Genomic DNA, 12,493 nt, shown 5'->3' with positions numbered 1-12,493 from the left:
AGGAGGAAAGTTCGTCTCCAAAAAAGGTATCTGGGTTAGAGATTGAATCGAATAATGCAGCTAGAAATAAGTTAGAATTTATTGAACTGTTGATTGATGATAAGAAAGTAAAATGTTTAATAGATTCTGGAAGTGAATTGATAGTTGTAAAGAAATCCCTTTTTCCGAATAAATTATCAAGTGGATGTATAGAACTCAAAAGTTCGTTTGGTCACGTGGTTAAAGCGGAAACGGCTAAGTTTATTTTTTCTTTATGCGAAAGCAAAAAAACAAAAAGAGATAGAAGCAGCGATGGTTGATGAATTGATAACAGACTGTGTTTTCCCCCCTTCCCGTCTAAAAATGATCTGTTGTGACCAGGTGATGATTACGCAATATGAAAATGATTCCGTCTCTTCGGAAAGGAATTTTTTGTCTTTTATTTCTGCAGCCATTGAGGCAGACAGCGAAACAGATTTATGGCATATTAAAGATGAAAGATTACGCAATACTGTTTCCACTCTTATTAATGAGTATAAACCGTTAGAAAAGCCGCGCAGTACAGACTTAAAAATGAAAGTAATATTAAAAAATGATATTCCAGTTTCTCAGCGTTCGAGGAGAATTCCTTTTGCTGATCAAAAAATTTTTGATAATCAAATAGATGAATGGTTAAAGGATGGGATTATCGCCAATTGTTTTGTGTAGAAAAAATCGGGGAAGACACGGATTTGTGTTGACTTCAGGCAGTTAAATAAAAAAATAGCTAAGGATTCTTTTCCTATGGCACAAGTAGAAGAGGTTTTAGATCGTTTGGGTGAAGCAAAGGTTTTTTCGACATTAGACTTAAAAAATGGTTTTTTTTCATGTTCCAGTTGAGGAAAACTGCACTAAATATTTGGCATTTATTACTCATGCAGGCTTGTACGAATTTCTAAAAGCACCTTTTGGTTTGTGCACGTCCCCTACTGTATTCCAAAGATTTATTTATAATGTGTTTAGAGATTTAATTCGGGATGACACTGTTGTTATTCCAGCACGAAATGAGAAAGAAGGCTTAGAAAAGTTGAAACGCGTTTTAGAAGTAGCCAAAGAATATGGTTTGGAGATTAATTTTAAGAAATGCCAATTTTTGAAAAGAAAAATAGAATTTCTCGGGTATGTTATTGAGGATGGTACAATTCGCCCTTCTACTGAAAAAAACCAGAGCTGTTCAAAATTTCCCGGAACCGAAAAACCTTAAGCAGATTCAAAGTTTCTTGGGTCTTACTGGGTATTTTAGGAAATTTATTGCCAATTATTCAAAAATAGCGAAACCACTAAGTGATCTTCTTCGTAACGGAGCAGAATTCAAATTTGGGCCTGAGCAAAAAGATGCATTTAATAAATTGAAAGAACTTTTATCGACAAGTCTGGTTTTTCATATTTTTAAACAAGGAGCACCATTAGAATTGCATACAGACGCAAGCAGTCATGGTTTCGGCGCTGTATTGCTACAAAAGTCAGATGATGGACAGTTACACCCCATTTACTTCATGAGTAAAAAAACTAGTCTCCAACAAGAGAAACTATCTAGTTATGAGCTTGAAGTTTTAGCTATAGTAGAAGCTCTAAAGAAATTCAGGAATTACCTTTTAGGATCTAAGGTCAGGATAGTTACGGATTGCGATGCTTTCCAGAAGACCATATTTAAGAAAGATCTAACCCCTAAAGTGGCGAGATGGGCGTTACTTCTAGAAGAATTTGACTATGAAATTGTTCACAGATCTGGGCAACAAATGAAGCATGTGGATTCATTAAGTAGAAACGCGGTCATGATGGTTACTTGTTCTCAGGGAGAAATTACAGCCAAAATTGCAGCTGCGCAAAGAAGTGATGATCGTCTCCAGTTGCTAAAATCCTTAGTCGAGCAAGGACTAAAGAAAGATTTTCTAGTGAAAAATGAAGAATTATACAAGTTCGACAGGGGTCGTGAGTTACTTGTGGTACCCGAAAAATTAGAGCTAGAAATCATACGTAGTATCCACAACAAGGGACACTTCGCAGTGTCTAAAACAGAAGATCTGCTAAAAAACGACTTTTATATTCCTAACCTTAGAAAACGAATTGAGCAAGTTATTTCAAATTGTGTAGCATGTATTTTGTGCGACAGAAAACGAGGTAAGAGCGAAGGATTGCTGAATCCCATACCAAAAGATAGTATCTCTTTGAGCACTTTTCATATCGATTTCATAGGACCATTACCGTCGACAAATACGAACTACAATCACATCTTAACCGTGGTTGATGCATTCACAAAGTTCGTGTGGCTCTATCCAGTAAAGTCTACATCAGCTCAAGAGGCACTGCAGAAGCTGAAACTGCAACAATCAACTTTCGGTAGTCCTTTGAGAATTATAAGTGACAAAGGTACGGCGTTTACCTCTAAAGACTTTGAAGATTACTGTAGTCAAGAGAAGATCCAGCACATATTCACAACTACCGGAGTTCCTAGAGGAAATGGACAAGTAGAAAGGATTCATCTCACTCTGATTCCAGTCCTTTCCAAATTATCCATAGATGATCCAACCAAGTGGTACAAATATGTTGGAGATGTACAACGGATCTTGCACTCAGAGCACTCAGAGCAGAAGCACAAAGAGTTCTCCATTTGAGCTTCTCATTGGTGTTAAAATGAGAAATCGAGAAGACTTAAAGATTATGGAAATTCTTGAAGAAGAAGAAAGAAATATTATGATGAAAGATCGAGAAGATATGAGAGAGGAAGCAAGGAAAAACATTCTAAAAATTCAGGAAGAGAATAGAAAAACATACAACAAGAAGAGAAAAGAGGCACAAGTATACAATGTGAACAACTTAGTTGCCATACAAACAACGCAATATGGAGGTGGACTAAAGTTAAGGCCAAAGTTCTTCGGCCCATATCGTGTAACAGCGAGGAAAGGCAAAGATTGTTACCAGGTGGAAAAAGTGGGACACCATGAAGGTCCTGGATGTACCACTACAGCAGCTGATCTCATGAAGCCGTGGACTTCTACTATATAGGACTATGTGTGGTTCTTCCACACTTCTTTCTTTTTGTTTTTTTTTTCCTTTTCTCTTTTTTTTTTTTTTTAAATTTATTTTCAGGTGCTGTCTTGATGTTCCAGCGCTGCTGATCCGTGTTTTCGTGGTCGAAAAAGTGTCAAGACGGCCGAGTTGTAGTATCCGTAAGAGCGACACAACCACCAGAGGGCCTCACCGATGCGCCAGCAGCGAGGTGAAAGAGGAGTATGACAGAGACTCTTCTGCTATCCCACGCGAAAGTGGTGAGATGTATGTCTACACGTGAAGGTGTAGAATAAGGAACTGTAGTTTTCCACGCGAAGGTGGTAAATGGACTGTATAATACATCAGCAAGTGCGAGGTGGTAAGTTGAACAGTATAATACATCAGCAAGTGCGAGTAGTCACTAATCGGTTATGTGGTAAGACTGGTAAAAGCTATACAGAATCCTGTTTGTATCAAACGGCACTTGTGATTAATCTAATCTGTACCTTCTTCTGATTATCTTTATTAAATGTTCTGTGGTGTGAAAAACAACGTTGGAATTGTTATTTAGCATCTTCAACTCCCCCACTACATATATATATATATCAGTTTTGAATAGTAAAATTAATAGATTAATGACATACACAAAACTGAATACATAATCAACCTATCAAATATCAGATTTGTAGCTCACCTTAAATACGTTTCTTGTCTAGATAAATATTAACAAATCTTCTTAGATAGCAGAATGGTTTTTAACTTTTAAATTTACCATTTTAGGTAAACAGTTCTAATTTAATTTAAAAAAATTCTCTTTATTAAATCTAAAACTTGGACTTCTTAAGTCGGTCTAAATTCACACTAATATTATTGCAATATGTTCCCGTATTAAGCTTTCAATTTTTAGTCATTGAAGTTATTTTAAGGTTATTTTGTTACAAATTTCATATTTTAATACTAGAAACGTTTTAATATTTATTCTGTTTTCCACCTGATGTACTTTGGCATACATTTAATTTCTAATACACATTTAATTAATAAATTAATAATTATGAGCGTCAGCAGAATTTTCATAATTAACAAAAAAAAAAAAAAAAAAAAAAAAAAAAAAAAAAAAAATTCAAACTCCCTTATATTCATATCCTGAGATTTTTAGTTCCCTTTTGATCCATTCCTTTTTGACATATTGTTGCACAGTACTCAAGTTTTCATGTATGTAGAATTTATATACCTTGTGTTGTATTTATGCCAATTTATATTTAAATGATAATTTTTTACAAATTCTTGCATCACAATTCTAGTTAACAGAAGATGTTTCTAACATCTTGGCAAAGCTTAATCTTCAGCATGTAGCTTATTTTCTAATTTAGTTTCGGGCTGAATTATTTGTAAAATTAATTACTTGAAATTTTTTGTTAACAAAGATGGTCGCTAAATCACGCTAATCATATTTCTAACTGTTATAATTTATAATGCAACGAGTTCATGGGTTTTACAATATAATTCATTTATAATTTTTTCAGCAGTATTAAAATTAATAGCAGATACTGATAATACATTTAGATGACAATTGTTATACATTTAGATTACAATGATTTAGATTGCCATTGCCTTCTTCACTCATGCTTTATGCTACATTCCTAATATTTCATAATGGCATACAGGTAAGTTTAACTCATTCACCAAACATGTAAATCTCTAATTCAGCCCACTTTTGTTCTTACGTGTGCTGTATCTTCTATTTTCTTTAATATATTGTTCAGCCTAATTTCAAAAGGTCTTATGATCAAGCGCAAAAGTCACTAAACATTGGTAGTTTGACCGGAGTTTCTAGTCAAAGTGATCCCCCAGCTCTTCCATTTTTTGTACTTATTTACTATGTAAAAATGTAGCGTAAAAATTTCAGTTCATGAAGTAAAAATACTTTTAAAATTTATCCTTAAAAATATTGCAAAAATTTTCACCTTTACCTTAGCATATCTTTTACAAATCCCTCTAATAAGAAAAAATAAGGAAAGAAATTAACTCGGTTTCGGTGATTGATACCTCGGTGCAAATTATATGTAACAGTTTTCCAAAAGCATAGAGTTTATACGGATATCAATAAATTAAGGATTATTTCTCCATCTAATTTTCTTAACATGTTTATTCCAGAATTTTCTTTTCACACTGTAGCGCTTAACTTTATGAGTTTTCTATAATCATTCCATTTCTCTAGCCATAGCAACTTTGCATACTTTCTGACAAGTAGTTATATTTTTAACCACTGTATTTTAATTCCTGTTGGCTATCAGTACATTATTCACTAGTTTCACAAGTACAACTTTTATTTTATACGCAAATCTACGTAAAATAGCATTAAAACTTCAGTTATGCGGAGCTCCTGATCGATTGCTTGTTTTAGATTGAATGAAATTAAGCTTAATGTTACTGTTAATTAGCTTGTTATTAATTGAATTATACATTTCTAATTAATTATATGTTCAGATATTTCCAAGTATTTTTGGTTAAAAAATAAACTTTTATTTATTGAGAGGCCTGATTGATTATATTAATTTGCAGTACTGTTTATCTAATTCCTTTCTTCTAGATAAATTTTAGAAAATACTTCTTAGCACAATAATTTAAATGTATTTATAATTTATACGTCAGTGTTCCAAATGCATAGTAATGTTGTCATAATAGATTTCATGCTAAGCTTTTTTTTTTTAATTTAACTAAATTTAATTTCTGCAAACATTTACATGATTACTTTAATTAATAAAAAATATTTTTAGCACTCTTTAACACACTTTGATATGGAATAATGTTTTTGCACGCTAGTGAACTCTATTAAATTTTCCAATCTAGTTCAGACATCTTGACTATTATTGATGTAATTTATTAAAAATATAATTTGTATGCTTTATAATTATTTAATTTATGGTATTATTATAATAAATGAAAGATGATTGTAATGCTAATATGTATGTTTACCAATACCTTTTATTTTCTTTGTTAATTCTCGCATTTATTACTGTTATTCAAGTAATTAGCCTGCTTGTTAGATATTTTTTACTTATTCTTTAATAATTGATTATTGATATGCAATTCTAGTTATTTATTTTTATTTTCCTCTTGGCTGCAATTGGCTTCGAAAAGTTAAATTGTAACACTGTAGGCAGCAGGGGAAAGAAATTTTGATTGGCGCAGTTGGACTGTAGCTCGACCCGGGGGGGGGATTTTCAGTAGCGCAGTTAGAGTACACCCACTTTACGTTTGTCGAGAGAAGGCAACGGGAAGTTGATTAATTTATTTATTAGGATAATTAGTATTTCTATTAAGGGATATTGCTTATTTCATTGTAATTTTGTTATATGTAATACACTTTTTTAAATTTTTATTATTATTTTATTATTATTATTATTATTATTATTATTATTTTATTTATTTATTTATTATTATTATTATTATTATTATTATTATTTTATTTATTTATTATTATTATTATTATTATTATTATTTTATTTATTTATTTATTATTATTATTATTATTATTATTATTTTTTTTTTTTTGGCTGAAGTTGTTCTGCTGAGTAAAATTCTGTGCAGTTTTTAAATTTAATGTTTGGTATTCCCTTCCGAAATTTTCCCGGTACATTTAAATGCCAGATGAAGGCTGGCAGCGTAGCTGCTAGTAATTAATAATATAATTTATTAACAAATTTTTAAATTAAGTCGATGCATGTAAACTATCAAAGAAGGATTCGGCAGTAATTTTATTAATTTATTATAATTTTTCGAATACTAAACAATCAAACAGTAATGGAGGACCATAGACTTTACTTAATCTTGCCTAACTGTAGCTACGGTACTGGTCTCCATGTACATTTTAATACATGATGTATAAATAACACTAATTTTTAAACTTATTTCTTAAAATTGTCTTTAAACTCATTTCTTACTTCTTAAGATTCTTAAAATTTGGATTCGTAAAATTACTGTAAAGCTTTTAGCAATCTAAATCGTGCATTTTTCCGAGTGTGCTCTACCTAAACGTACTGTACAAAGGAAGAACAGTAAGATAGTTTTAAGTAAATAAATTTGTAAGGTTACTATTAGTCTTCATTATTCATTTATTTTATGTTTGGATCTTTGCTGTCATTTCTTCCTTGATTTTTCTCTTCAGAGTGTAAATTAGAAGGAGTATTTAAACTGAGATTGTTAGTTAGTAAGACAGAGCGTATTCCTGCCTCTTGAAGTCACGTTATTAAGTTTTTACTAGCTCAGATAAGCTTCCATTATAATGCTGACATTTAACTACTTACGCCGGTTAGATTTATGAGCCAGCTTCGCGTTAAATTGAATTGTTAAATCTTTGATTACTAGCTTAATTTTAAATCTGAGCTTACCTTTACTTTACGTTACACTGCCACAAGTAGTTGGCTGATTTGTAGGCCCGAGTCGTGCATTTAAGCTCCAATACTGTTTTAATAAAAATGTTTGTACTAAAATCTTCTTAAGACTCTGTACTTCTGACCATATATAGCTATAATTGCTTAATTCTGTTAAGAGTTTGATACTAGTTTACGCTACCAAAACATGTCAAACTTTATAAATTTAATTACATTTTTTGGAGTATATCTGTATTATAACTAAAATTTTGTACACCTTGAAAGTTTCTTTATCTGTTGAATTGCGTTTAATTACCTTGCAAAGCGTCTGTGCATCACCTTTTCTTCTCGATAGCTCTTGAACACATTTCATCTTCTATAGTTCTCTTTTTTAAAAGTTTCCTGTGGTTCAATTACAAAATTAATCCTAAATTAATGTGTTGTAAATATTTGCACAATTTATTTTCCTTCTGCGTTGCATTATTTTACTTCAGGCATGGTGTGACATTCTCTTTCATCATTTTCAACCTTATTGGCTTCTTTGCTATTCGAGAGGCAATCCCCACTTTTACTTTACTGAGCTCTTCTTAGAAACTTCGCCTGCTGTTAAGTCATGTGTATTTTTTTAACTTATTACGTGCTCCTATGTACTATAGAGCTGTATATAACAATTTAACGTTTGTTTCGGAATATTAATGCTTAATAAGTATTACTCTAGTGTTCCAGTCAGATGGTGAGAATGAGCTATGTTTGCCAAGTGAGAATAGGAATGTATGGTGAAGTACAGTACCTAATTAACACCGCGATGTTAGAAAAGATAATTCCCATACAGGCTTGTTAATGTTTTTCCAGGCAAATGATTGAGTAGATGTTATTGTAAAAGATATGTACTTATACACGTACACATATATGCATATATTATAGAAGTAAACAAAACAGCAACAACAAAAAAAAACTGACTTTTATGTGCATAAAGCTACAGTAAGATAAAGATATTTAATATAAATTTAAGTATACTTATATAAGCTATTATATCAAGTAGAACAGAATCATGTCAATGTAAAAAGCAAGACTTTTTCAGAAGCAAAACTTTTTTGCTCCCGGAAAAGACAAGGCTGTCTGAGTGCTCTTATAGTTGACAGAGTTTTTATTAAAAACTGATGGCAAATTAAGGTAATTTTTTTGCTTGATTTTAATTATTATTCTTACGTTTTCATAGTTTTTCATTTGTCAGTTGGCTGTGGATGAGGGAAACTTAATAAATACAAGCATTACTTTTATGCTTACAGAAGCAAACTTAAATCAACGCGTAATTTACTTTGAAAAATTTATTCTTCCATATTACATATCTTGCGTCTTTCTTAATTATTATTTTTACAAAAGCTTTACAATCTGCACTTTTTGAGACACTGTTTCCGCTCATTTTCCTCCTAACTTTCCTGTGAGAACTAAGATGGCATATAAATTTTTTTCTGAAAATATTTGGATTGTCAATTATAAGTATCTTTAGTTCGGTAATTCCCAGCGATCATTAATGCTAATTAAAGGAAAAATACAGATTGGAGATAAAATATTAATATATTATATATAAATATTATAAATTATTATTAACAAACATTAATATATTGTACATAATAATTGATTGATGGTAAGTTCAATAATTTAATTATTAAACAGCTTACGTTGAATTTTCATCGACATAGAATTACCTGGAAATACTTGAATTTGACACAGCCAAAACTCAAAAATTGAATAAGATTTCGACTTTATGAGTTATCAGAATTGTTTACATGATTTCATTCTTTTTTTAGCATGGAATACTAGTCGTTTGGTTTTATTTTTTCCTTTGCCACAAACACACGACAAAATTAGAAAATACATTAGGAATCAAACACCTGGCGCGAGGGCAGCGCCATCTATAGAGAAGGATAAAATAAGACAAACATTTTTAAAACTGAACATATATCCCCCTCCGGGCTGAACATTCAAGTTCAGGATGACTCCTTAGGAAGAGAGATGGGAAGATTGGACATCGATAAAATCCAGTTGACGTTTTTTACTTCAACAACTCGAACCACTCCTTCTTTTCCAGAAAAAACGTCTGTGATTCTTCCAAGATTCCACTTGAAAAAAGGAAGGGGATTCTCTTTGAGATACACCAAGTCATTGACTTGAATATCGTTTGCACGCAATGTCCACTTTCCTCATAATTGTAGTTGATTCAGATATTCTTTCTGCCATCTTGACTAAAATTGATTACGAAGTTGTTGAATCAGATGCCATCTTGACTTTAAGCAAAAAGACATGTTGGAGCTTTCTCAGGAAAGGAAGTTACAGGAGCACCTGTTAAAAATGTCCTGGAATACGCGGTTCTAAATCTTGAGGATTTGAAGAAAGAGAAGTCAGTGGCTTAGACTTTTGACATGCTTCAATTTGTATTACTAGAGTGGTAAATTCCTCAAAAGTTAAGATACCTGACTTGCAAACTTTCAAAAAATGTTTCTTCGCAGATTTTATTCCAGCCTCCTACAGTCCTCCGAAATGTGAAGCTGAATGTGGGATAATATGTCTTACAATAGATTCTTGTAAAATTTTGAATTTTAGCAGAATTGATAAGCACTGATTTTTCTTTTATGTTAGGTTGCTGCTCCTCGAATATTCGTTGCGTTATCAGAATACAGATTTACTGGCCTTCCACGTCTAGAGATAAAACGTCTTAAAGCCGTTAGAAAGGCATATGCTGATTAATCCGAAACAACCTCGAGATGAATTGCTTTAATGGCAAAGCAAATAAAAAGAGCAATGTACGATTTAGTTCTTATTCTGTTGTGTGTCACGTTAGGTTTCGTAATGAATGGTCCACTAAAATCAAGTCCAACGTTAGCAATGCTTTTCCAACACTAAATCTACTAGAAGGCAAGTCTCCCATGATGGTATGGCATGGTTGCGACTTAGTTGTAAGCAAGTCAAACATTTAGAAAGCATTCGTCGGACTGCATCTCTTCCAGAGGGTATCCAATACTTTTGACGGTTAGAACACAAAGTAAGTAGAGAACCACTTATGTAAATGAATTTTGTGATAATATTGTATCAATAACGTAGTAAAATACTGTTTATTTGACATAAGAATTCGACGTTTTTGATTGCGATCTAAGTTAAAGTTGCTCAACCGTCCTCCTACTCTAATAATTCCCCCTCCATCCAAAAAAAAAAAAAAAAAAACATTTATTGGAATCAGTTTACTGTTTTGAGTCAAGGAAAGTCTCTTTTGTAAGTAGTTGTACTCAAGCTTAAATTGTGATTTTTGAATGAACTTAATCATAGAGTTAGTTGCTTCTTCAAGCTCTTCAGGTGATAATAAACCTTTGATTCTTTGACTCTGAGCTTGTATTTTGAAATTTCTAATGAATCTTAAACACCACGAAATTATTCTAATGCATTTTGAAAACGATAACGATGGGTATTTGAAATAATTTCTAACATAGCAATAATTTCAGGTGTATCTGAAATGGTGATGATAACTGACAGAAACAATTTCATTTCTTCGCATCTGATATCATCTACACATGTTTCCTGTGGATTCTTAGACAGAGGAAGAATATTATTCTGATACACCCATTGAGGACCATGCCACCCCAAAGTGTGACTTTCCAGTTTGAATGCAGAAATACCTCTGGAGAGACAATCTGATGAATTTTCTTGATTGATCACGTAATTTCATGAAGCTTCTGAAGTTGAGTCTTGAATGTTTGATATTATATTAGCAATAAAACGTTTCCAACTTTAAGGAGATGAACTAAGCGATTCTAGGAAAAAAGCCCACAGGAAAAAAGCCTACAGAAATAATGCTCACAGAATAATGTTTACAGGTATAAACGCTCACACAAAAAAAGCCCACACAGAAATATGCCCACAAAGAAAAAAGCTCACATGGAAAAATGCTCACTTAGAAATATGCTCACACGGAAAAAAGCTCACACAGAAGTATGCTCACATGGAAATAAGCCCACTGATAAATCATTCACATAGAAATATCACTACATTAATGAATCAATAATTAATCGATTTGAACATCGTACACCTCCTTGAATTTTCTAAAGAAAAATTATTTAAATTACCAAAACATACTATGGTATATATTTCAAAAAACTTTATAACTTATGTGTAGATTCAGTTGCTACACAAGATTAACAAATGGGCCGTTTTGAATTAAAAGGAGAGGAGAAAGGAAGTAAACATGAAACAGAATTATACAGTGAAAAATTATTACAATTTTTAATTGTTAAATAAATAAAATAATAATAAACGTAAGTTACACATTTTATAATATAAACATTTAGAAGAATAGTGAATAATGAATGAGAATTTAGAATGATTACTATATTTAAATTACTTAAAATATTTAATTTTATCATCGATTTCATCATAGTTTCTTACATGATTCACGATTACCAAATGTAAGTTTTTCATGTTTTCTTTTTTTTTTACTTCAGTACATCCTGTATTTACATTAGCTAATAACAAACCTTGAGAGGCTAAATCATTTTTCAATGCGTCAAATAAAAACCACGTACTGGAATGGCTACAATTAAATAATGAATTTAGTGCGTTATGAGAGCTTTCGCAACAATTTGTGGTTTCAGGAGATTTTTCAAAGGCTGCTTCATAATGTTAAACTGAGAGGCATCATAAAAGTGCCTAAAAATGTAAATTTTATTTCTAAAATTTTAAATTTCTGCAGAAATTTTACAACTTCAATTTCTATAGATACACATCATAAGTATGCAAAAATGGAGTAAAGAAACACAAATTAATTATTAGCAGTTACAGCTCTAGCCGACGAGACGGCTCCTGACCTAAGCTGTCCTGTAGGACAACAAACAGGATGATGCGCATCACAGCACTATCAGCGCACCCCAGCGAAGGGCCGGGTGGCGGATCAGATGTGGTAAATTGAACGATAGTCATAAGAAAATGAAAGTTTTTGTTATGAAGACTATTATGCCTTGTGCAGTAGGTGCTTCGTACGGTTAGAAAAAGAAAAATGATTTGGGATGAAAACAATGTTTTGAAGAGAAAATGTAAAAAGCATCGATATGAAAGTTAGGCAT

This window comes from Stegodyphus dumicola, chromosome 3 (assembly GCF_044657685.1).
Source record: "Stegodyphus dumicola isolate Sdum_Otavi_A_Nest chromosome 3, ASM4465768v1".
NCBI lineage: Eukaryota > Metazoa > Arthropoda > Arachnida > Araneae > Eresidae > Stegodyphus > Stegodyphus dumicola.
Note: the sequence above shows the minus strand (reverse complement) of the source record.